General features: G+C 40.1%; 1 long non-coding RNA gene across 1 annotated transcript in view; it reads right to left on the reverse strand.

The window, feature by feature from the left end:
- LOC103883734 overlaps positions 1-23,138 on the reverse strand; it is a 37,695-nt gene extending 14,557 nt beyond the window's left edge. The window contains exon 1 of the long non-coding RNA XR_004184307.1: positions 23,068-23,138. This is a non-coding gene — a long non-coding RNA (uncharacterized LOC103883734). The remainder of the gene's footprint in view (positions 1-23,067) is intronic.
- Between the last annotated feature and the right edge of the window lie 126 nt (positions 23,139-23,264).

Raw genomic sequence — 23,264 nt, forward strand, 5'->3', positions numbered from 1 at the left:
AGTGGGAAAAGTGGAACTGCGATGCAATTGCAACTGAGGCTTTGAATGGTCAATAAGGAGCTGGGGATCCCAGCTGAGGCAAGAAAGCAGGCCTTTGTTCCCCACAACCAGTAATTAGACGTAGGCTGCCGCTGGAAAGGAGGTGCAAACATGGGCAAGGCAGTTTCCTTTGATAGAGGGCAGTTCTTGTGGAGGGGTTCATGAGTGAGCAATGAGCAGCCAACTCGCTCAACAGCTGGGGCAATGAGCGCCTTCATTCTGAAAGAGCGATCTCAGCTGCACGCTACAATGTGCACTACAGATGTGTTAGTCACTCCAGTCATCTTCAATCTGGTTATTTCCTCAGCATGTATTACATTTCAAACAATTTCTCTTCTAAGACTTGGTTTTTTAAAAAAACTCACTTTTTGGGCCGGGCACGGTGGCTCACGCCTGTAATCCCAGCACTTTGGGAGGCCAAGGCGGGCAGATCATGAGGTCAAGAGATTGAGACCATCCTGGCCAACGTGGTGAAACCCCGTCTCTACTAAAAATACAAAAATTAGCTGGGTGTGGTGGCGTGTGCCTGTAATCCCAGCTACTCAGGAGGCTGAGGCAGGAGAATCGCTTGCACCCGGGAGGTGGAGGTTGCAGTGAGCCAAGATTGTGCCACTGCACTTTAGCACGGCCACAGAGTGAGACTCTGTCTCGAAAAAAAGAAAAAAAAAAAAAAAAGCAGAAAACAAAAACTCACTTTTTAAACTTTAAAGTTCAAGTTGTGCAGGTACATATGCAGGTTTGTAAATAGATAACCTTGTGTCAAGGAATTTTGTTAAGATTTTATGATAAAGACACCAAAAACCATTGAAACAAAAGCAAAAATTGACAAAGGGGATCTAATTAAACTAAAGAGCTTCTGCACAGCCAAAGAAACGATCAACAGAGTAACCAGACAACCTAGAGAATGGGAGAAAATTTTTGCCAGTATGCATCTGACAAAGGTCTAATATCCAGCATCTATAAGAAACTTAAATATATTTATAAGATAAAAACAAACAACCCCATTAAAAAGTGGGCAAAGGACATGAAGAAGACACTATTTAAAAGAAAACATATATGCAGCTGACAAGCATATGAAAAAAAAAGCTCTACATCACTGATCATTAGAAATATGCAAATAGGCCGGGCGCGGTGGCTCAAGCCTGTAATCCCAGCACTTTGGGAGGCCGAGACGGGCGGATCACGAGGTCAGGAGATTGAGACCATCCTGGCTAACACGGTGAAACCCCGTCTCTACTAAAAATACAAGAAAATTAGCCGGGCGAGGTGGCGGGCGCCTGTAGTCCCAGCTACTCGGGAGGCTGAGGCAGGAGAATGGCGTGAACCCGGGGGTGGCGGAGCTTGCAGTGAGCCGAGATCGCGCCACTGCACTCCAGCCTGGGGCACAGAGCAAGACTCCGTCTCAAAAAAAAAAAAAAAAAAAAAGGAAATATGCAAATAAAAACCACAATGGGATATCATTTCACACCAGTCAGAATGGCTGTTACTAAAAAGTCAAAAAGTAATCGGTGCTGGCGAGGTTGCAGAGAAGAAGGAACACTTATAGGCTGTTGGTGGGAGTGTAAGTTAGTTCAACAATTGTAAAAGCTTCACTTTCTATTAGTATGTATTGTTCATGACAAGAGATTAGAAATCATTGATTTATGAAACCAAACTGTCTCCAGATGACCTAAATTATCTTGTGAGCCTGGAGTACCTAGTTTATATTTTCCCCATCTTTCTTGTTACATTGTCTCATTTCTAATCTAGTGAAGGCCTTTGCCTTTGCAGGACAAAACCCTTGATGATACATTTTATTATTAATAGTGTTAAAATCAAAGGGCTGGAAAGGTAGGATTATTTCACTTTTTTTCAGAGAATATTTTTAGAAATTAATATTACAGATGGCACACAGTTGACTGACACCATATTTCCTTAATTTCCTACATTCTCTGCTTTCCCATCATCATTGAATTAAAAAAAAATACAGTGTGTGCATTCAACATTTTGCTTGAGATATGCCAGGAGAATGGAGAAATAATCCTTTTCATTCTGCTGAAAAGTCCTGAAAAGCAAGACCTCCTTGATTTTTATCAAATGTATGTAGTTACAGTGTATGTCAAATAATGTCATATGAAATTAAGTTTTGCTTTATGTACAAAAAAGGAAATAATTCTAATCACCCCTTAGCTTTCTCCCCATCAAAAAAGCTAGCTAGTTGATTGAATACATTCATGCTATTTTCATTTCATGGCGAAAGTTATCTTGTGAACAGAAATAGCTGCTCTCCTAAGCACAATCATGTGAACCAAAGTGTCGTTCACAAGCATCAGTACTTCTGCAGGGAATTCTGCTGACCACTGTCCCTATTAACCAGATTAAAATCTTCTTTATATCCTATAACAATACATTATACAAACATTGACTGCATAATAGTGCTTATGCTAGAAAATGTTTCCTCAAATCAAAATTTGAAGTGGAAGATGTGATAAGATGTTGTGAAGAAGGCCAATAGTGGCCATTATAATCGAAGAGAAAATTCTCTGCAAAGTATTAGAGCTAACACTTAGAAAATAAAAGGCAGCAGTAAAACAGGTACACCCTAAATTAACAAAAAAATTGTATAGCCAGAGAAGATGGTAACCACACTGTGATATCAACCCCATCCTAATGATGCTCCAAGTTCACAATGTTTATATATTGTGCTCTGGGAAAGCATTTCCCCTAATTTAAATTCGCTTCTATTTGAAAAATTAAACTTGTCTTATATGAGCTTTGAAGCATATGAATTCTTATTTTAAGATCTCACTTTTTTGTTTTGATGTTTTAAGTTTTTGTTGTTGTTTTGTTTTGTTTTTAATGTTTTACTGTGCTAATTCCATGATGTATAAATCATTTTAGGTCATTTCTAAGAGAAGAAGTGTTAGTAGATCAAGAAAGGGCTATAGAACTAAGGAAGAAGGATAGGAAGAACGGGAGGAGAAGTGAAGGAAAGGACAGAGAAACTTGGAGAACAATAAACAGCAGAAGACATCCTGGAGACCAAGATGACAAATGGTGTTAAGAAAAGAGCAGCTGTCTACCAGGTGAGGCAGTCTGGCTGGTGGAAAGAGTTCTGACCTCCGTCCAAATCGGGGCTTAGTTTCTCATTATGCAGCTGAAGTTTGTCAGTTAACTGATATTTACTGAATTCCTGTTACATGCTAGGCATTGTGGTGATAATGGTAAGACCTACAGAGTGTCCTTGACAAGTTACTTGAAAGCTTGGAACTTCTTTTCCACCATGGATATGATAGTGTTTATCGTATGGGGTTCCTAGAAGGAGTAGGAATGACAAACATGTTATATAACACTCTTAATTATGAATGGCATTTCTAATTTTATTAATGATTTTAGTTGACAAACTTTGGCATGCTATTTGTATCTTAAGTTCAGAGATCTCACCTTTCCTCTATCCATTCCCAATTGATTATTGAATGGTCTTTAACACGTAAAGAAAAACTGTTTTGTTTGTTTGTTTGTTTGTTTTCAGTGTATTTAGGGTGTGCATTTCCTGGCCCTTCTGCTTCCTTTTCCGGTTGAATGGGCAGATACCTCAAATATAATCTGCCCCCTAAAAGTCAAATTTTCTCTACACCCCATGTCCCAAATCTGCTTCTTTTTCTGAGTGTGTTTTCTGTGCAGTTAATAGCACTGCCACACACAGAGTTACCCCAGCCTGAAACCAGGGTCACCACCATTCCTGCCTATCCATCCTACTACCTTTACCTCCTCCACTCTCATCCCTGCCTCTCCATCTCCATCACCACATCCTGGTTCCTGCCCTCATCACCTTTCACTCAAGACCATACTCAGATATGTGGCCACCACAGGCAGATGAGATGTTTGGGGACCCTACTGACTGTTATTTTACATTAATTTTCACTTGTTTTAGATGATGGGGTTGTGTGGCAGAGAAGTGGGCAAGAAGAGCTGTTGGCATGCATGGTTTCTGTAAGACCTGGTGCCATTCCATGCTGCTCCACCTTTCCATACCCCACTTAGCACCACAAAATCCAACAATGAACTCAGACCACCCCTATACATACCTTAGAAGGCAGTTCATGATTCAAGCATGGCCCTCAGGGATCTCACCACACAGCCGCTCTTGAAATGCTTGTTCCAACTTCACTTAATTCTTTCACTGGGAAGAGCCTGGGTAAGTATTTTGTTTTCTCATCTTATAAAACTTCTAGCGGATGTGTTAACACCTGGAGCAAACTACTAACCTGCCCACTAGTATACATTCTCCCTTTTTATTCTTTTGCCATGTGTTTAAAAATCAGAGACACTGTTACTGTGAGAAGCACCATGTTTTGTTTTACAGTAAGAAAAAAACCCAAACAAAGGTGGTACATCAAAGGCTGCACCTCAGTGGAGGGGAAACAAGAAGTATGCCTGCCATCCACCAAAATGAAAAAAAAAAAAAAAAAAAAAAAAAAGGCTGGAAAATAACATGTCTTACACTGGTGGAGATAGGAAAAATGAAAATTTCCCTTGAGAACTTAAACCAAAAACTGTTAGTCATTTAGATTTGTGGTCTGAATTCATACTAACTGTGGTTTTTAAAAAATCCCAAACAGAGAATTTTTTTGCAAATTTATTTGAATACTTTTATTATTTACAAATGCATTCACTTACCTATCCACAAAGATATTCATTTTAAAATCACCATCAAGAACAAAGTATCTTGAGTTACTATATCCATTTCAACATGCAGGACACTTTTATACATCATTCATGGTTGATTGTAAGAAAAAGTACTGGTTAAAAAAATGAGGGTAATTGTTTCCATTTCTTAGAGATGTTGAAAGATAAAATTTATACCATTTGATTCAGTCTTGATTTTAAGATTAAATTTTGAGACTTGATTTATACCATTTGATTTTAAGTCTTGATTATGAATGCATAGGCTATATAAATAAATTCTCTTGGCAGTTTCACCCGTCACCCAAATCATCACACACAGATAACACAAAACAGAATGTACTACCAAGAACCCTGAGCTTTCTTCTTTCTTTTAACTTTTGAAAATATTTTAATTTACTTTCATTTGTTAAAAGTATTTTAGCTAAATATCTAATTCTAGATTTAACACCATGCTCCTTCAATAGAACTTTCTTGACTAACAATTATGTCAATTTGTATTTTACATTTAATCTACAAGTTATTTTAAATGGTTTCAAATAAAATGTACACACAGATATTAGTTTGATTACACTTAATCTTTACCACCTTTATTAAGGTATGATTGACAAATAAAAATTATATATATTTAAGGTACACAACCTTACATATATGTTTTGATGTATTTATATACTGTGAAATTATTACCACAATGAAACTAATTAAACTGTTGCCCAAACCACCTGCTGCTCATCAATTACCTCATTGAGTTACTCTTTTTCTTTTGGTGTGGTGGTGATATGATGTGGCTGTGTCCCCACCCAAATCTCATCTTGAATTGTAACTCCTACAATTCCCACATGTCATGGGAGGAACCCCGTGGTTGGGGGTTGAATTATGGGGGCAGGTCTTTCCTGGGCTGTTCTCATGATGGTGAATGAGTCTCATGAGATCTGATGGTTTTGAAAGTGGGAGTTTCTCTGCACAAGCTTTCTCTTTGTCTGCTGACATCCATGTAAGATATGACTTACTCCTCCTTGCCTTCTGCCATGATTGTGAGGTTTTCCCAGCCATGTGGAACTGTGAGTTCTCAATTAAACCTTTTTCCTTTTTAAATCGCCCAGTCTCGGGTATGTCTTTATCAGCAGTGTGAAAATGGACTAATACAGGTGGGTTCATCTGAGATCCATTTTACTAACAAAGTTTAAATATACATGAAATAATTAACTAGAGTCACCATGCTGTACATTGAGTCTCCAGCTCTTACACATCTTTTAAAAACATGTTTGAACAATTTGATCAGTAACCCCAATTTCCCCAGCCCGGGGGGTGTCACCATTCTATGCTCTGTAGCTGTGAGTTCCATCTACTCTTTTTCAGATTCCACATAAAAGTGAGGTCATGCAATTTTGTATTTCTATGACTACCTTATTTTACTTAGTGTAAATTCCTTAAGATTTATCCATGTTTTTGCAAATGGCAGGATTTTTTTCTTTTTTAAGGCTGAGTAATATTTCATTAGCTAGAGAGATAGGTAGATAGATATAGATATACACACTTCACTTTTTAAATTCATTCATCTCTTAATGGACACCTAGGTTGTTTTCATATCTTGTCTATTATGAATAATGCTGTGATGAACATGGGAGTACAGACATCTCCTCAAGATAGTAATTTTATGTCCTTTAGGTATTGCTATGATTTGAATGTTTGTCCCCTTCAAAACTCAGCTGAAATTTATTTGGTTGCTCTTGTGGCAAGGTTAGGAGGGGAGCGACAGGACCATGAGAGCTCTGTCCTCATGGGTGGGTTGAATGCCATTATAAAAGGGCTAGTTTGACCCCTGTTCCTGTAGTTTTTTTGTCAGGCGGAGAAATAAATTTAAAGTAGTCTCATGTTGGGAATGTGCCTAGATTACCGGAAGAAACAGATGCAAATGAACTCTGGAAAAACACAACTTCAGTCCAGACAGAATAACTGTAAAATGAATGCTGGTTTGAGAGATGTCAAAATGTGAGTATGTATGTCTTAGAGTAGATAGTGACGGTGATGTTTCAGCTGGACCTATGGCCAAGTCGCTAGAGTCTGCATTTCCCAGTCTTCTCTGAAGCTGTGTAGGGCTGGGTCACTTACTAGGCTGAGAGCAGCCTGGGGCTCTCTGGCTGGGAACTGGTGACCATTGTAGTAAACTCCCTGGATCCAGGGTGGAAGGTCCCGGTTGGAGATAATTGAGCTCACCATCCCAGCCTGGATTCCTGGATGACGTGAAACTCAGAGAAAACTAATTGTCCCAGACCAGTGGTTTACTGGATAGCTGAGGGTCAGATAGCAAATATTTTAGGCCTTTCTTGCCATAAGGTCATGGTCGTACTACTCAACTATCTATGTAGAAGGAAGGCAGGTATAGCCAACAGGGAAATGAGTGGGCGTGGTTCGGCTTCTATGAAACTTTATTTATAAAACAGGCAGCAGTTTGGATTTGGCCCCCAGGCTGTCACTGGTGATCCCTGCCCTAGCCCATCCACACATGTTTGGAGTACTATGAGACATTTAAGCTATTATATTTTGTGTTTCCTTGTTATAGAATCTTAGCCTACATTCTAATTAATGCAGCCTTCATTATGGATTAATTCCCTGAGAAGTGTTTTAACTGGCCCAACTCTTCATCTGCTTCTACTCTCACCTGAGCTGGCAGTGGTCTTCACTTGTCCCTGCTTTTGGTCTCGAAATCCTGTGTGTCACTCTTCAACCTGCCACCAAGATGGGTCTTTCAAGAAATATTCTCATTTTCTCCTCCTTAAAATGCTCTGAGTTTACTCATTGCAAAGAGTAAAATATAATCTCCTAGAGAGGCAGAGGAGACCCTGATCCAACTAGCTCCTGCCTACCTTTTCAGTTTATGCTACAGGCAACGTTAATCTTCAGAGAGGTGTTTGCTTGTGCCACCCCTTCTGGCTGGAATGGCCTTCCCAACAAGGGCTTTTCATTGCACTTCAATTATCTATCACAACTCACTTCCAGGGTTTCCTTCTGTAACAGCCCCTTCTAGATTCTCTCCTGCTAAGAAATTAACTACCTGCAAGTTGAGGCTGTATCTTATTGGTTTTTATTCCTCTAGGATCTGGCACAGAATAACCTCTGTTCATGCCCTAAATGAGTGAGCACCTTTTTCCTCTTCTGTCACTACTCGTAATTAAAATGATCTCTTTACTTAGGAAATATATAATATTTATAATATTTATAAAATCAGCAGAATAGGACATTCTATTTAGAAAGGATAAAAGGAGGCCCACAGACTAAGTACACTGCACAAAGTTTATTTATCTAAGATTTGTTCATTTTCATATTTCACTTGTGAAAGCCTACCCTCCTCCTTTCAAACATCTGTTCCTTCTCCCATCTCTACAATAAAAATCCTCTCCTATGTATTTACTCACTTTTGCCTTCATGCAATGCTCTTCTTTGAAATACTGTTGCCCAAACCACCTCCTGCTTAGAGGAAATCTCACTCTGTCATTTCTTGTCTCATATTGTATGTCCAGTTGCTCTGCACAAAGATGCAGTCACCTAGCTCTTTACTGGGTGGAATAATATGTTAAATGAAATGTTTGTATGAGATCCTTTTTGAAGTTAGTTGTGTGGGAGACCATCCCCTTTTGTAAGATTTGTCAAAAGTGAGGGGGTCAGAGCTGGACTGATGACTTCTAAACCTTGTTCATGCACCAAGGATGTGAGATGTTGGGTGATAAGACAGTTGGGGAGACAGTGTACAAAGAGCTACAAGTGTACTGTGAGTCAGCCCTTGCCTCAGCAACCCCCACTAGGAAGGAGGAGTGAGGGGTGCTTGTCCCATCTTCAAGCCCTGCAGAAGCTTCAACAGACCACCCCCAAAGAGCTAGATATGTACCTCTTAGAGTTACAGGGTCAGCATGGTCTGAAGACTGGCACTCTCCAGAGTAAAGGTCCAGAGACTGGCTGGGCAGAGGTGTGAAGAAGAGAGGCTTCAGGGCTGGGATGGACCAGACCTTCCAGAGGTCGTCAGGAGTTTTCCCCTGGATAACATCCAGGTGCAAATGAAAGATGCAGCATGGGGCTACTTCAAGTCCTGTCTAAGGGGGCTACCTGGAGAGGTTCATACAGGTCAGCAGAGAGAAGCTGAAGATGGAACTAGATACCTAGGAACCTCAAACAACCAGCTGGGATAGAGACGCACAGGCCTGGGTCAAGAGAACTGCAGGGAAAGACACACATTGATGATTGCCAAAAACTTCCACAAAAGCGCCAGCAAGAGAAACAGCTCTACCTCACTGCCAGGCTCAGAATGCATGAAGCCAGCTTACAACAGTGCCAACTGGGAGAACTTTCCTTCCCCGCTTACCTCCCCTCCCTCTCTCTTCAACAACAGAGGGGCAGTCCAACACCAGGCAAGAAATCTGGCAGAAGCAGAGGAGAAATGCTGGCGGTGAAAGGGAAGAGATGCTGACACTGCCCTTTCTGCAGGACTGGAGTCCTGCCCAGGGCCAGGCCTGGCTGGAGGAAGGGGAGAAGGCACAATTGTATATCCTGTGCCTGCTTGGATTCTGATAAAGGCTCGTAGTTTCAGATTTCTGCTTTGAGGATGTCTGCAGTAGCTATAAGTGACCAGAAAAATCATAAGGACAGCCTGCATTCTCACCAAGGGCCTGGGGGAAGCACAGAACATAAACATAAAACTGTTTTATGATTATATTTCCCCACATCAGTCTTGTTCAATAAGTCAATTAAATGTGTTCACCTATGTTTTTGACTTTTGAAGACAGTGCCATGTTTATTATTCCCAGTAATTTTTGCCAAAATTAAAGGAAAGAAAATTGAAAGGCAAAATGATGTGCTTTTGAAACTGAGGTTGTGCTGGGAACAAAGGCGTTATTCGCTAAGAGTAAAAAAATACGACACAAGGAAATTAAGAACTGAGCCTATTTTCTTGTTAGCTACTTTCTCATGCACTTTAATACTATTTCATAAAACTACTTTCACACTTCAGACATCTCAAGATTAGGAATATGTGTTATTTTTTGCTCCTTCTCTGCAACTTTTTGGAGAGGAAAGCAAACAGAATCACAGGGAATCTATTCAGGTAGTGAGAATCTCATGAAGTACAGAAGACACTCTGATTAAGACCGAAACCTCCTGAGGAGTTTGGCTTTAAACCCCATGTTCTCCCTGGCAAAGTGTCTTGATCTGAAATCCATGTTAAGCTAAAATGCCAAGAAGATAAAATATCTTCAGACCTGGCTTTAGCTGGGCTGCTAAAAGGAGCCAAGTGGAAGAAAACTGCAACCTGGAATATTACAGCTGAGGTTTGCTGGTGGCTGCACAGGTGTGGGAGTGATCGTGATGTCAGCGGCTAGAACATCACCTTCATTTTGCCACAAATCAATTGCAAAATGGCTTCCTTTCACTGGAAGGTATGTGTGGAATAAATACTCCTGTTGCTATGGAATTAAATATGGGCAAGCTTGGCTTCAGGGACTGAGGTCTTGATTTTAGAGGGCAGGCTCAGTAGGAGTGAGTCAGAAAGAAACAGTTTTGTGAAAGGGCTACTTATTTGTACTGGAAGTGGGGCCACCACCCCCACCATCCTCTGGGAATGCGATAGGAGGCCTCTGCTCTCTCTAGCATGTTGCTTCTGGAGCCTGCCAACATCCAACCTTTCTAAGGCATATGCCTTACCTGTAAACTTATGTTTATATCAAGAAATACGTGAGGGTGGCTGGGAGCAGTGACTCACGCCTGTAATCCCAGCACTTTGAGAGGCGGAGGTGGGTGGATTGCCTGAGGTCAGGAGTTCGAGACCAGTCTGGTCAATATGGTGAAATCCTGTCTCTACTAAAAATACAAAAAAATTAGTTAGCTAGGCATGGTGGTGCGCACCTGTAATCCCAGCTACTCCAGAGGCTGAGGCAGGGGAATTGCTTGAACCCGGGAGAGAGAGGTTGCAGTGAGCCAAGAGCATGCCACTGCACTGCAGCCTGGGCAACAGACTCCATCTCAAAAAATAAAACAAGAAAAAGAAAATAAATATGTGAGGGTACTGGGCAAGATGGCTCACTACGCAGACAGGTGGAACAGCTGCCACTGAGGGACCCAGATGACTGGAACACTCCTAACAGATCTTCAGAGGGAAGGCACTGAGAGTTAACGGAGGGAAGACTCAGAAGCTGGGCTGAGAGTGGAGGAAGCTGGGAACCCTGCATGGGGTTACCATGTACCAGGACTCGTTCCTGGCCTGCAGTGGCTCCACGAGAGTGACCGAGTTGAATTGGTAAGGAGCAACCCACTCTTGCCACAGGCCTCTGGAATCCTAGCAGGAGGAATCCTCTTGACCACTACAGACACTTGCCACACAGAGTTGGCAAACAGACTACTTAGAGAAGTGGCAGGGGCAGCACACCAGCTGATGTGGAGCCCGGAGGTTTAGTGCAGCAGCGTTTGTAGCGGAGCACAGCCAGTGACACCCATCCCCTAGGCTTGACTTACTCCCAGGAGAGACTCTGGCCCTAGAGGAACTGTCAGACCTGAACTCTGCAGGATGGTCTTGCCTATCAGATGGGGCCAGTCCAACCTGAGAACCCGTGGTCTGCTGGCCTCTCCCTGGGCCCCAGGCTGGCCGTGCCTGCTTGCCAAGCAGCTTCAGATGCCCTGGGGGCCTGCATCATAACTCCTGTGCTGGCAGACAGTGCCTGACAAGCAGAGAGCTCCAGCAGGGTGGCCCCCATGGCCATGCACTAGCCTGCCCACTTCCTCCCTCCACTGCAGCTTCCCCCAGGCCCATGGACACCCCCACACATTGCTTTGCTGGGGTGTGTATGCAGGGGGCAAGGGGGTCACCTTTCCTGCCCTGCCAGTGTGCATATGTGCATGCACCCTGTCCTGTCATTGTTGTGGTGGGAGCGCACTCCACACCATCACCACCACGGAGGAACTGCCATTGCAGTTGCAGACTGGGTGGGGCCAGAGCCAGCCAGCCCCACCCCCACCAGCACCCCATCTCTGCACCAACACTGCCTCAGGAGTGAAACTAGGAACAGAGAACAGAAGATTCTTTCCATCTCTGAGTGACCACCCCTGAATGTGGTTCGCAGAGAGTGCACACAGACCTGTGCCCACCAGTGCCCTGACCCCATGCCAACATCACCCCCAGTGCATCTGTAGGCAGTCACCAGCAGGGGCCCCCTGCCCTCCTGAGCCATGCTGCCTCCACCACTGTTGTGAATGCCCAAATGGAGGCAGGCACCCTGGCACCTGCTAGTACCCTGCTGCAGACAGCGAGTGTGTACCCCGCTGGGTTGTCACTCCCACTGCTGCTGGCACATGCAAACAAGGATGGATCCTACTGCCACCACACTACAAAACCCTTTAGCTGACACCACACATCAAGATGTAGTGACCAGTGGTCCAGGAGCACCTTGGCTTCCATAGTGCAGATAATTCCTAACCTCAAGGAGCCAGAGAACAAAGTCAGGCTTGATACAAGTCCCCCAGAGTTAGAGCACACAGTCCAGGAGTTGGGAAGTGAGTGTTGGCACCCTAAAGTCTTCCAGAAATGAAGCCAGTTGACTGACTACCTTATAGCACAATCAAACCCTCAAGGTCATCAAATAAGATAGAAGAAAAAAAACCCATCTAAATGTCACCAACTGCAAAGATTGAAGAAACATCAGCCCACAAAGATGAGAAAGAAGCAGCACAAGAACTCTGACAACTCAAAAAGCCAGAGTGCCTTCTTTCCTCCAAACAACAATGCTATCTCAAGGATAGCAAGGATTCTGAACAAGGCTAAGATGGCTGAAATGACAGAAATATGGACAGAAACAAAAATCATTGAGTTTTTAGGAGTACATTGAAAACCAATCCAAGGTAGTTAAGAATCACAGTAAAACAATAGAGAAGCTGACAAACAGAAGAGCTACTATAGAAAAGAATGTAACTGACCTGACAGAGTTGAAAAACACATTACAAGAATTTCATAATTCAATCACAATTATTAATAGCAGAATAGACAAAGTTGAGGAAAGAATCTTAAACTTGAAGACTGGCTTTCTGAAATAAGACAGTCAGACAAGCATAGGGAAAAAAAGAATAAAAAGGAACAAACAAAACCTCTGAGAAAATATGGGATTATGTAAAGAGATCAAATCTATGACTAATTGGTGTCCCTGAAACAGATGGGGAGAGTATAAGTAACTTGGAAGACATATTTCAGGGTATCATATATGAGAACTTCCCTAAGCTAGCTAGAGGACCCAACATTCAAATTCAGGAAATGCTGAGAACCCCAGTAAGATATTTCACAAGAAGATTATCCCCAAGATATGTAATCATCAGATTCTGCAAGGTCAGAATAAAATAAAAAATGTTAAAGGCAGCTGGAGAGAAAGGTCAGGTCACCTAGAAAGGGAAGCCCATCAGACTAAGAGCAGACTTCTCAGCAGAAACCCTACAAGCCAGAAGAGATTGGAGGTCAATATTCAACATTCTTAAAGAAAAGAATTTCCAACTCAGAATTTCATATCCAGCCCAACTAAGCTTCATAAGCAAAGGAGAAATAAGATCTTTTTAGACAAGCAAATGCTGAGAGAATTTGTCAACACCAAGCCTATCGTGCAAGAACTCCTGAAGGAAGCCCTATATGGAACGAAAAAACCATTACCAGCCACTACAAAAACACACTTAAATACATAGACCAGTGACTCTCTAAAGCAACCACAGAAACAAGTCTGCATGATGAGCAGCTAATATCATGATGATAGGCTCAAATCCACACATGTAAATATTAACCTTGAATGTAAATGGGCTAAATGCCTCAATTAAAAGGCATGAACTGGCGAGCTAGATGAAGAACCAAGACCCACTGGTATGCTGTTTTCACGAGACCCATCTCACATGCAATGACATAGGTTCAAAATAAAGGGATGGAGAAAAATCTACCAAACAAATGGAAAACAGAAAAAAGCAGGGGTTGCAACCCTAATTTCAGATGAAACAGACTTTAAATTGACAAAGATCAAAAAAGACAAAGGCATTACATAATGTTAAAGGCTCCATTCACCAAGAAGAGCTAACTATCCTTAATATGTACACACCTAACACAGGAACACCCATATTCATAAAGTAAGTTTTCAGAGATCTCCAAAGAGACAGACTCCCATACAATAATAGTGGGAGACTTCAACACCCCACCTACGGTATTAGACAGATCATCAAGGCAGAAAATTGACAAAGATATTCAGGACCTGAACTCAGCCCTGGATCAAATGGACCTGATAGACATCTACAGACCTCTCCACCCAAAAACAACAGAATATACATTCTTCTCATCTGTACATGGCACCTATTCTAAAGTTGGCACAAAACAATCCTCAGCAAATGCAAAAGAACTGAAATTGTAACAAACCACTGTCTCAGACCACAGAAGAATAAAATTTGAGATTAAAACAAAGAAAATAGCTCAAAACCATATAATTACATGAAAATCAAATAATCTACTCCTGAATGACTTTTGAGTAAATAATGAAATTAAGATAGAAATCAAGAAGTTTTTTGAAACTAATGAGAACAAAGATGCAACATACCAGAGTCTCTGGGACACAGCTAAGGCAGTGCTAAGAGAGAAATTTATAGTGCTGAATGCCCATATCGAACAGAAAAATCTCGATTTCACAAACTAACATCAGAACTAAAAGAACCAGAAAACCGAGAGCAAACCAACCCCAAAGCTAGCAGAAGACAAGAAATAACCAAAATCAGAGCCGAACAGAAGGAAATTGAGACCAGAAAAACTATTCGAAAGTCCAAAAATCCAGTAGTTGCTTTTTTTAAAAAAAAATCAATAAAATAGATCACTGGCAAGACTAATAAGAAAAGAGACAGGATCCAAATAAACACAATTAGAAATGACTAAGGGGATATTACCACTGACTCCACAGAAATACAAATAACCATCAGAGAATATTATTAACACCTCTATTCACACTACTTAGAAAAATCTAGAAGAAATGGATAAATTTCTAAACATATACACCCTCCTAAAACTGAACCAGGAAAAAATTGAATCTCTGAACAGACCAATAACAAGCTCTGAAATTGAATCAGTAATAAATAGCCTACCAATCAAAAAAATAAAAGCCCAGGACCAGATGAATTCACAGCCAAATCCTACCAGATGTACAAATAAGAGCTGGTACTATTCCTATTGAAACTATTACAAAAAATTGAGGAGAAGAGACTCCTCGCTAACTCGTTCTATGAGGCCAGCATCATTCTGATACCAAAACCTGGCAGAGACACAACAAAAAAAGGAAACTTTGGCCAATATCCTTGAGAAACATTGATGCAAAAATCCTCAACAAAATACTAGCAAATGAATCCAGCAGCACATCAAAAAGCTTATCCACCACCATCAAGTAGATTTTATCCCTGGGATGCAAGGTTGGTTCCACATACGTAAATCAATAAATGTGATTCATCACATAGACAGAACTAAGGACAAAAACCACATGTTAATAGATGCAGAAAAGGCTTTTGATAAAATTCAACACCGCTTCATGTTAAAAACTCTGAACAAACTAGGCACTGAAGGAACATACTTCAAAATAATAGGAGCTACCTATGGAAAAACCCACAGCCAAAATCACACTGAATAGGAAAAAGCTAGTCAGAAAACCAGAAATAGACAGGGATTCCCTCTCTCACCACTCGTATTCAACATAGTACTGGAAATCTTAGCCTGGGCAATCAAGCAAGAGAAAGAAAGAAAAAACATCCAAATAGAAATAAAAGAAGTCAAGCTATCTGTTTGCAGACAATATGATTCTATACCTAGAAAACCCCATAGTCTGTGCCCCAAAGTTCCTTGATCTGACCAACAACTTCAGCAAAATCCCAAGATACAAAATCAGGTACAAAAATTAGCATTCCTATACACCAACAACCATCAAGTTGAGAATCAAATCAGGAATGCAATTCCATTCACAATTACCACAAAAAGAATAAAATACCTAGGAATACAGCTAACAGGGAAATGACAGATCTGTATAAGAACCATAAAACACTGCTGAAAGAAATCAGAGATGACATAAAGAAATGGAAAAACATTCCATGTTCATGGATAAAAAGAATCAATATCATTAAAATGGCCATATTGCCAAAAGCAATTTATAGATTCAAAGCTATTTCTATAAAACTATGAATGACATTCTTCACAGAATTAGAAAAAAACAATTTTAAAATGTATATGAAATTAAAAGAGAGCCTGAATAGCCAAGGCAATCCTAAACAAAAAGAACAAAGCTGGAGGCATCATGCTATGCAACTTCAAACTACACTACAGAGCTACAGTAACCAAAACACCACGAAACTGGTACAAAAACAGACACGTAAATCGGTGGAACAGAATAGAGAGCCCAAAAAATAATGCCTCACACATGCAACTATCTGATCTTTGACAAACCTGAAAAAAACAAGCAATGGAGAAAGGACTCTCTATTCAGTAAATGGTGCTGGGATAACTGGCTAGCCATAGGAAGAAGATTAAAACTGGACCCCCTTCCTTACACCATATGCAAAAATCAACTCAAGATGGATTAAAGATTTAAATGTAAAACCCAAAACTATAAAAACCCTGGATGGCAACCCAGGCAATACCATTCTGGATATAGGAACAGGCAAAAATTTCATGACGAAGACGCCAAAAGCAACTGAAACAAAGGCAACAATTAACAAATGGGATCTAATTAAACAAAAAAGCTTCTACACAGCAAAAGAAACTATCAACAGAGTGAACAGACAACCTATAGAATGGGAGAAAATTTTTGCAAATACGCATCTGACAAAGGTCTAATATCCAGCATCTATAAGGAACTTTAACACATTTACAAGAAAAAAGCAACCTCATTAAAACTGGGCAAAGGACATGAACAGACACTTTGCCAAAGTAGACACAACGTGCAGACAACAAGCATATGAAAAAAAGCTCAACATGACTGATCATTAGAAAAATGCAAATCAAAACCGCAATGAGATACCATCTCATACCAGTCAGAGTGGCCATTATTAAAAAGTGAAAAAAAAAAAGATGCTGGTGAGATTGCAAAGAAAAGGGGACACTACATGCTGTTGGTGGGAGTGTAAGTTAGTTCAGTCATCATGGAAAGTGGTGTGGTAATTCCTCAAAGACCTATAAACAGAACTACCATTCTACCCAGCAATCCCAATACTGGATATATAAGCAAAGGAATATACATTGTTTAATCATAAAGACACATGCATGCGTGTGTTCTTGCAACTCTATTCACAATAACAAAGACATGGAATCAACCTAAATGCCCTTCAATGGTAGACTGGATAAAGAAAATGTGGTACATACACACCATGGAATACTGTGCAGCCACAAAAAAGAATGAGATTATGTCCTTTGCAGGGACATGGATGGGACTGGAGGCCATTATCCTTAGCAAACTAATATAGGAACAGAAATACAAATACCACATATTCTCATTTATAAGGGGGAGCTAAATGATGAGAACACATGGACACATAGAAGGCAACAACAGACACTGGTACCTATTGGAGGGTGGAGAGTTTGAGGAAGAAGAGGATCAGGAAAAACAACTAATGGGTACTAGGCTTAATACCTCGGTGATGAAATAATCTGTACAACAAACCCCCATGACACAAGTTTACCTATATAACAATCCTGCAGATGTAGTCCTGAACTTAAAAGTTATTTAAAAATGTAAGGCACACATAACTAATTCTTTACTTAAAAGAATAATAATAGAAATATAATAAGCACCCACATACACCCCACCATCTCAAGAAGTATAACATTGCCAGTGTTTCTGAATTCCTCTGTCTGCCTTAACTGATCATGTACCCTTCTCTGCCCATACTCCAGACAGGATGAGTCTCCAGAATTTTTATCCACCTCTTGCTTCTCTTTTTACTTTTAACTCACATACATATTCCACTAATTGACTCATTCATTTGGCCTGTTTTTGATGTTTATATAATATATAGTCTATGCTCTTTTGTATCTTGTGCTTACACATATATTTTTGAGATTCATCATGTTAATATTGGTAGTTGGCCTTTTGTTCACCACTGTATAATATTCTGTAGCATGAATATATCAAAGCTAATATATTAGTTCTACTCATGATTGACATCAAGACTTTTTTTCTATTATGAATGCTGCTTCTATGATTATTCTTTTTCTTATTTATTTTATTTTATTTTTTTGTAGATATGGGAGTCTCATTTTGTTGCCCAGGCTTGTTTCAAACTCCTGGCTTCGAGCAATCCTCCCACTTCAGTCTCTCAAAGTGCTGGGATTACAGTTGGGAACCACTACAGCCTATGATCATTATTCTTTTTTTTTTTTTTTAAATGGAGTCTCACTCCATTACCCAGGCTGGAGTGCAGTGGTGCGATCCCGGCTCACTGCAACCTCTGCCTCCTGGGTTCAAGTGATTCTCCTGCCTCAGCCTCCCTAGTAGCTGTGATTACAGGCATGTGCCACCATGACCAGCAAATTTTGTATATTTAGTAGAGACGGGGTTTCACCATGTTAGCCAGGCTGATCTCAAACTCCTGACCTCAGGTGATCTGCCCACCTCGGTCTCCCAGAGTGGTGGAGTTACCAGTGTGAGCCACCGCACCCAGCCATGATCATTCTTAAACACGGCTTCTGCAGTGCTTCTGCAAGAGTTTCTCTTTGGTTACAATCCTTGAAATAGGATTACTGAGTGGAAGAATATATGCATGCCCAATTTATATCTTTACACCAAGATATTTTTCAATGTATTTTCCAGTTAATAATAACTTCAGTATGGTTTAAGAATTCCTATCGTTACATATCCTTCCTTACTGTCAGTACTATCAGACTTTACCTTTTTATCAATCTGGTGGTATGCATATATGCATATTTCATAACATATTTGTGAAATGATATCTGATCTCTCACAATATATGAAATTATACCTGATATTTAATTTGCATTTCCTGATTAATCCAATTCCTGACTTCATAAGGTTGCGTCTCTTTTTAGGAATTATAGGTACAATCTTCTCTTTCGTGAAATTCCTATTCCTGTCTTGCCTGCTTTTATAGAGTTTATTGTTCTCATTATGTAATAGGCATTTCTTATTTTAAGTATTTTGTCAAGTGTATTGCAAATGTTGTCTCCTGGTTTGTGGCCTGTCTTTTAACTTGGTGATGTCTTTGATGAGTAGGATATATAGAAGTTGTTAAAAATTTAATGTAGTCATATATACCAATGCTTTCCTTTATGGTTTGCATTAAGAAATCCTTCCCTTCTCTGAAGTCATAAATCAATTCTCCTAGATTCTCTACTAAATTTTTAAAAAATTACATTTAACATTTTAATTTCTTAATCCATGTGGAATATGTGTGTGTGCATGCTTGTGTGTATAATCCCAAAACGCTTGATCAGGTAAGCATTTCATATCTGAAGAGGCTGTCCTGGCACCAGGATTTGGGACAGGAAGCATGGCATGCCAGCAGAGTACATCTCTGTTATCTCTTTAGTGGGAGTCCACCCAGAATTCTATGGTCCTAATTAATATAGTGTTATAAGCCTCGACACCTGGGGGGTCAAGTCTACCTATTTTGGTAGATATGCCTTGTCTGTTTCTGATGGTGCTTTTGCTGTCAACTTGGCCAGGCTATAGGCCAGTTATGCAAACATAATCTAGGTGCTGCTGTGAAAGAATTCTACCTATGGAATTACAGCCCTTAATCAGTTGACTTTAAGTAAGGAAGATTATTCTGGATTATCTGGGTAGGCCTGATTGAATTTGTTAGAAGGCCTTAAATGCAGGACTGAGGTTTCCCCAGGAGAGAGAAGAAATTTCACCTGTTGATGAGAGCTGTGGCTCGTTCCTCTGAAGTCTCACTGTGCTCACGATGACTTTCTGTATGCATTTGGGACTTGTTTAACCAGCCCCTGAGATCATGTATGCCAATTCCTTGCAATAAATTTCTATGTCTCTCCCTGTTTCTCTTTGTCCCTCTCTGCCTCTCTGTTTCTGTATTTCTCTCTGTATTTGTGTATACATATGCACACGTATATATTCATATATGTGTATATATATATTCTTCCTCTGCTTCTCTGTTTGAACCTTAACTTATGCATTCTTCTCTCTTTCATATAAATGACAAAATTAACTTGTCAGGTTGATTTTGTAATTTATACATGTTTGGGTTTCAATGTATATTACATTAAATCTATATGATAATTTGGATGGAATTGATGTCTCCACAGAATTGAATCTTTCTATCCATGTTTTTCCACTTACTTAGGCCTTTTTATTACCTTTCCATAGAGTTAAAATTTTCTGCAAAACTTTATTTTTGTAGCTGTTACAAGTGTCAATTTCTAAACCTTGTTCTTATAAAATAAAAGACATTCATAAAAATTGCATAGCTTAATGAATTATTATAAACATCTATATAATCACTGCTCAGGTGAAGAAACAGAACATTGCCTGAAGCTTGGTGAGCGCCTCTGTCTATTCACAACCCACTTCCTCTACTTGAAACACAATCATTATTCGGACCTTAGAAAACAGCCTCACTTCCTTTTCTCCCTCCTGTCCTTCCACAATTTTGTCACTTCTGTAAGAATTTCTAAATAATATGGTTTAGCATTTTATGGAAATGGAATCAGGCAGCAGTGTGAGTCCACATTATTATTTAAACTTTACTCTTTCTCATTAAATACATGTTTATCATTATGAAATGTCCCTCATTGCCTCTTAAAGTCTTTTTTTTTTTTTTTTACTTTAATGTCTACTTTGTGTGATATTAATAGAGTACACTAAGATTTTCCCCATCCTTTTACATTTTGCCTTTCTGAATCCGTATTCCTGGTGACCACTGTGGTTTGCCACATTTTAAAAATATTTTTTGCGGCGAACCCTTTACTATTTTATTGCCCTCTGAGCTACAAGACATTATATATTTGGTACTGATTTTCCAGTTATTTTAAGAGGATGGTGAGTGCAAATTAAATTCATCTGATTTGCTTTTATCAGAAGCAGAGTCCCCAGTTGTATCTTCTTTTAAGTCGCTTTTTATTTGTGGATAGCTTTAAAAAGTAAGTTTTTGTGTATTGATCCTACACCCTGCAGACTTGGTAAACTCATTAATGTAGATAATCATATTATTAGCAAATAATGAGAAATTTCATTCTTTTTGATCCTTACACCTTGTATTTCTTTTTCTTGTCTTGCACTGGCAAGTATCTCCAATACAATAAATACAAAATAGCAATTAGGCTTCTTTGGTTTCTGATTTTAAAGGGAATCCATTTAATGTTTTGCACTACACAAAATATTTGCATGTTTTTAAAAATTGGTATGCTTTATCAGATCATGCAGATTCCCCTTTTATTCCTAGTTTGCTAAGAGATTGTTGAAAAAGTCATAAATGGTTATTGAGTTTTATTGGAGCTTATTCTGCATCTATTAAGATGATCATATGATTTATCTCTTTGAATCTGTTATTGTGGTGAGTTACATTCCTAGGTTTTTCTAATGTTGAGCCAATTTTGCACCTTGAATAAATTCAACTTGATTATGTGCATTATCATTTTTGTGAATTTATTGACTTGGTTTGCTAATGGTTTATTTAGAGCTTTTGCATCTACGTTCTTAAATGGCCCGGAATTTAACTTTTGTATAATGTTCATGTCTGATTTGACAGCATGTTTACACAAGCCTCATTAAGTGAGCTGGGGAGTGTCTCCTGTTGTTCTTTCTTTGAAAGAACTAGTATAAGCTTGGAATTATGTGTTCCTTGAATACTCAGGAGAGCTTACTTGTAAGCCGTCTGGGTCCTGTGTGTTCTCTGTGGGAAGACTGTAACTACTGATTTAATTTATAGGCTGGATCTGCCATCATTAAAGATTCTCACCATGGGAGTGCCTGCTGTACCAGCAGAGCCCAGGCTGTGTGACAGCTGGCAGGCCCTAGTACCTTACTGTCCTCCTGTCCCTTTCCAACTTTCCTGGAGTCAAAATCCACAGGGGCTGCGGCTCCCCCCAGTGGCTACAGAAGAGCAGCTCTGAAGGACAGCTTGTTAGCGGTGGGCAGGTGCAGCCGGAGGAACCACATAGGCTCTGGGTACTTGCCTGCACTGTCCAAAGGCTGCCATCTTCTCCACAGAGCAGTAGGTTTGCTCGAGTCAGGATGAAATAAAGACAGAGAGGGACAAGTGGGAACCAAGGAAGGAGGGTTAGTGAGAGTGTAATGGTTCTGGAGGCTCCCCATTGTATGGCTCACTGACATTTAGTTGTTAGATAGGGGATAGCCCAGGGAGGGGGCAGTGGTGGCAGCCATGTGGTAGGTGCCTGGTCAGAGGGCAGGCTCAGTTTGGCAGCTCTTTACCAGTCAGTAGGACAGAGATCTCAACATTTTAATGTCTGTTGTAGCTGTTCTACTGTGCACCAGAGCTGAACACTGGATTTAGATTTCTGGATTGACCATTATTTTCTTTCAGCTCTTTGAAGATATTATATCACAGGCATCTGACTTCATGATTCTGTGAGAAGTTAGCTATTCATCAAACTGTAAATTCTTTGTAGATAATTTATCTTTCCTCTCTAACAGCTTTTAGTGTCTTTTTCCTTTTCTAGTGTCTTACAGCTTCATGATAACATATCTAAGTGTCATTTCTCTGTATTCAGCCTGCTTGGCTTCCTGATGGGAGGACTGGAATCTTGCATCAGTATTAGGAAGTTGTCAGGTGCTGTCTTTTGAGTGTTGCCCTCCTCATTCTCTCAATTACCTCCTTCTGAATTGCCTATTGTGCTTTCGTACTTTTTCCTCATCTTTTCGTCACTTCATTTCTCTCTGATGCCTTCTAGATAAATTCTTCAGATCTAAGTCTCACTTCTTCTGTTTTCATTGGTAATTCCGCATTGGAAGTGTTTGTGAGTCTACTCTTGGGATTCATCACTTTGCTGATTCTCACTCAAGTGACTTATTTCCTTTGTGTTTTCTGGTTTTTAATTGTAAGGTCTGAATTTTTTTTTCTTTCAACCTTTACCTGTGAGAAATCTTTGAGGTTCTGAATTTGAAGTACTTGGGTTAGGGATCTCTTTAAGCTAAATTTTCATATTGTGGGTTTGCAGTAACCACACAAGTAGTGTGAACTCCAGACCCAAACCCATTTTGTTGTGAGACTGTAGTTAATAATTTTGCAGAAAAGATTGCCCCACTCCTACCAGTTTACCAGAGACAAGGCAAAAATAACCAAGTGAATATTACTACTTGCTTTCTCTATGAGGGAGGGATGTTGGAGAGGCTCTATTTTACTCACCGTAGATGTCAACCTTGAGAATCTCAGCATTGAAAGAAACCCAATCTCCTATGTGTCCTTCCTGACTTGGGCCCAGACATTCTTCAGGTCCTGGTGCTTGGCCAGGTTTTTAAAATTTTCTCCAGGTTTTTCTGTAAGCTCTGCAAGGTAAGGTTTCACTTCATGTCTAGCAGTCATATTGCTGGAAGTGAGTGTAT

This window comes from Papio anubis, chromosome 6, assembly GCF_008728515.1.
Source record: "Papio anubis isolate 15944 chromosome 6, Panubis1.0, whole genome shotgun sequence".
In the NCBI taxonomy this organism is placed as follows: domain Eukaryota; kingdom Metazoa; phylum Chordata; class Mammalia; order Primates; family Cercopithecidae; genus Papio; species Papio anubis.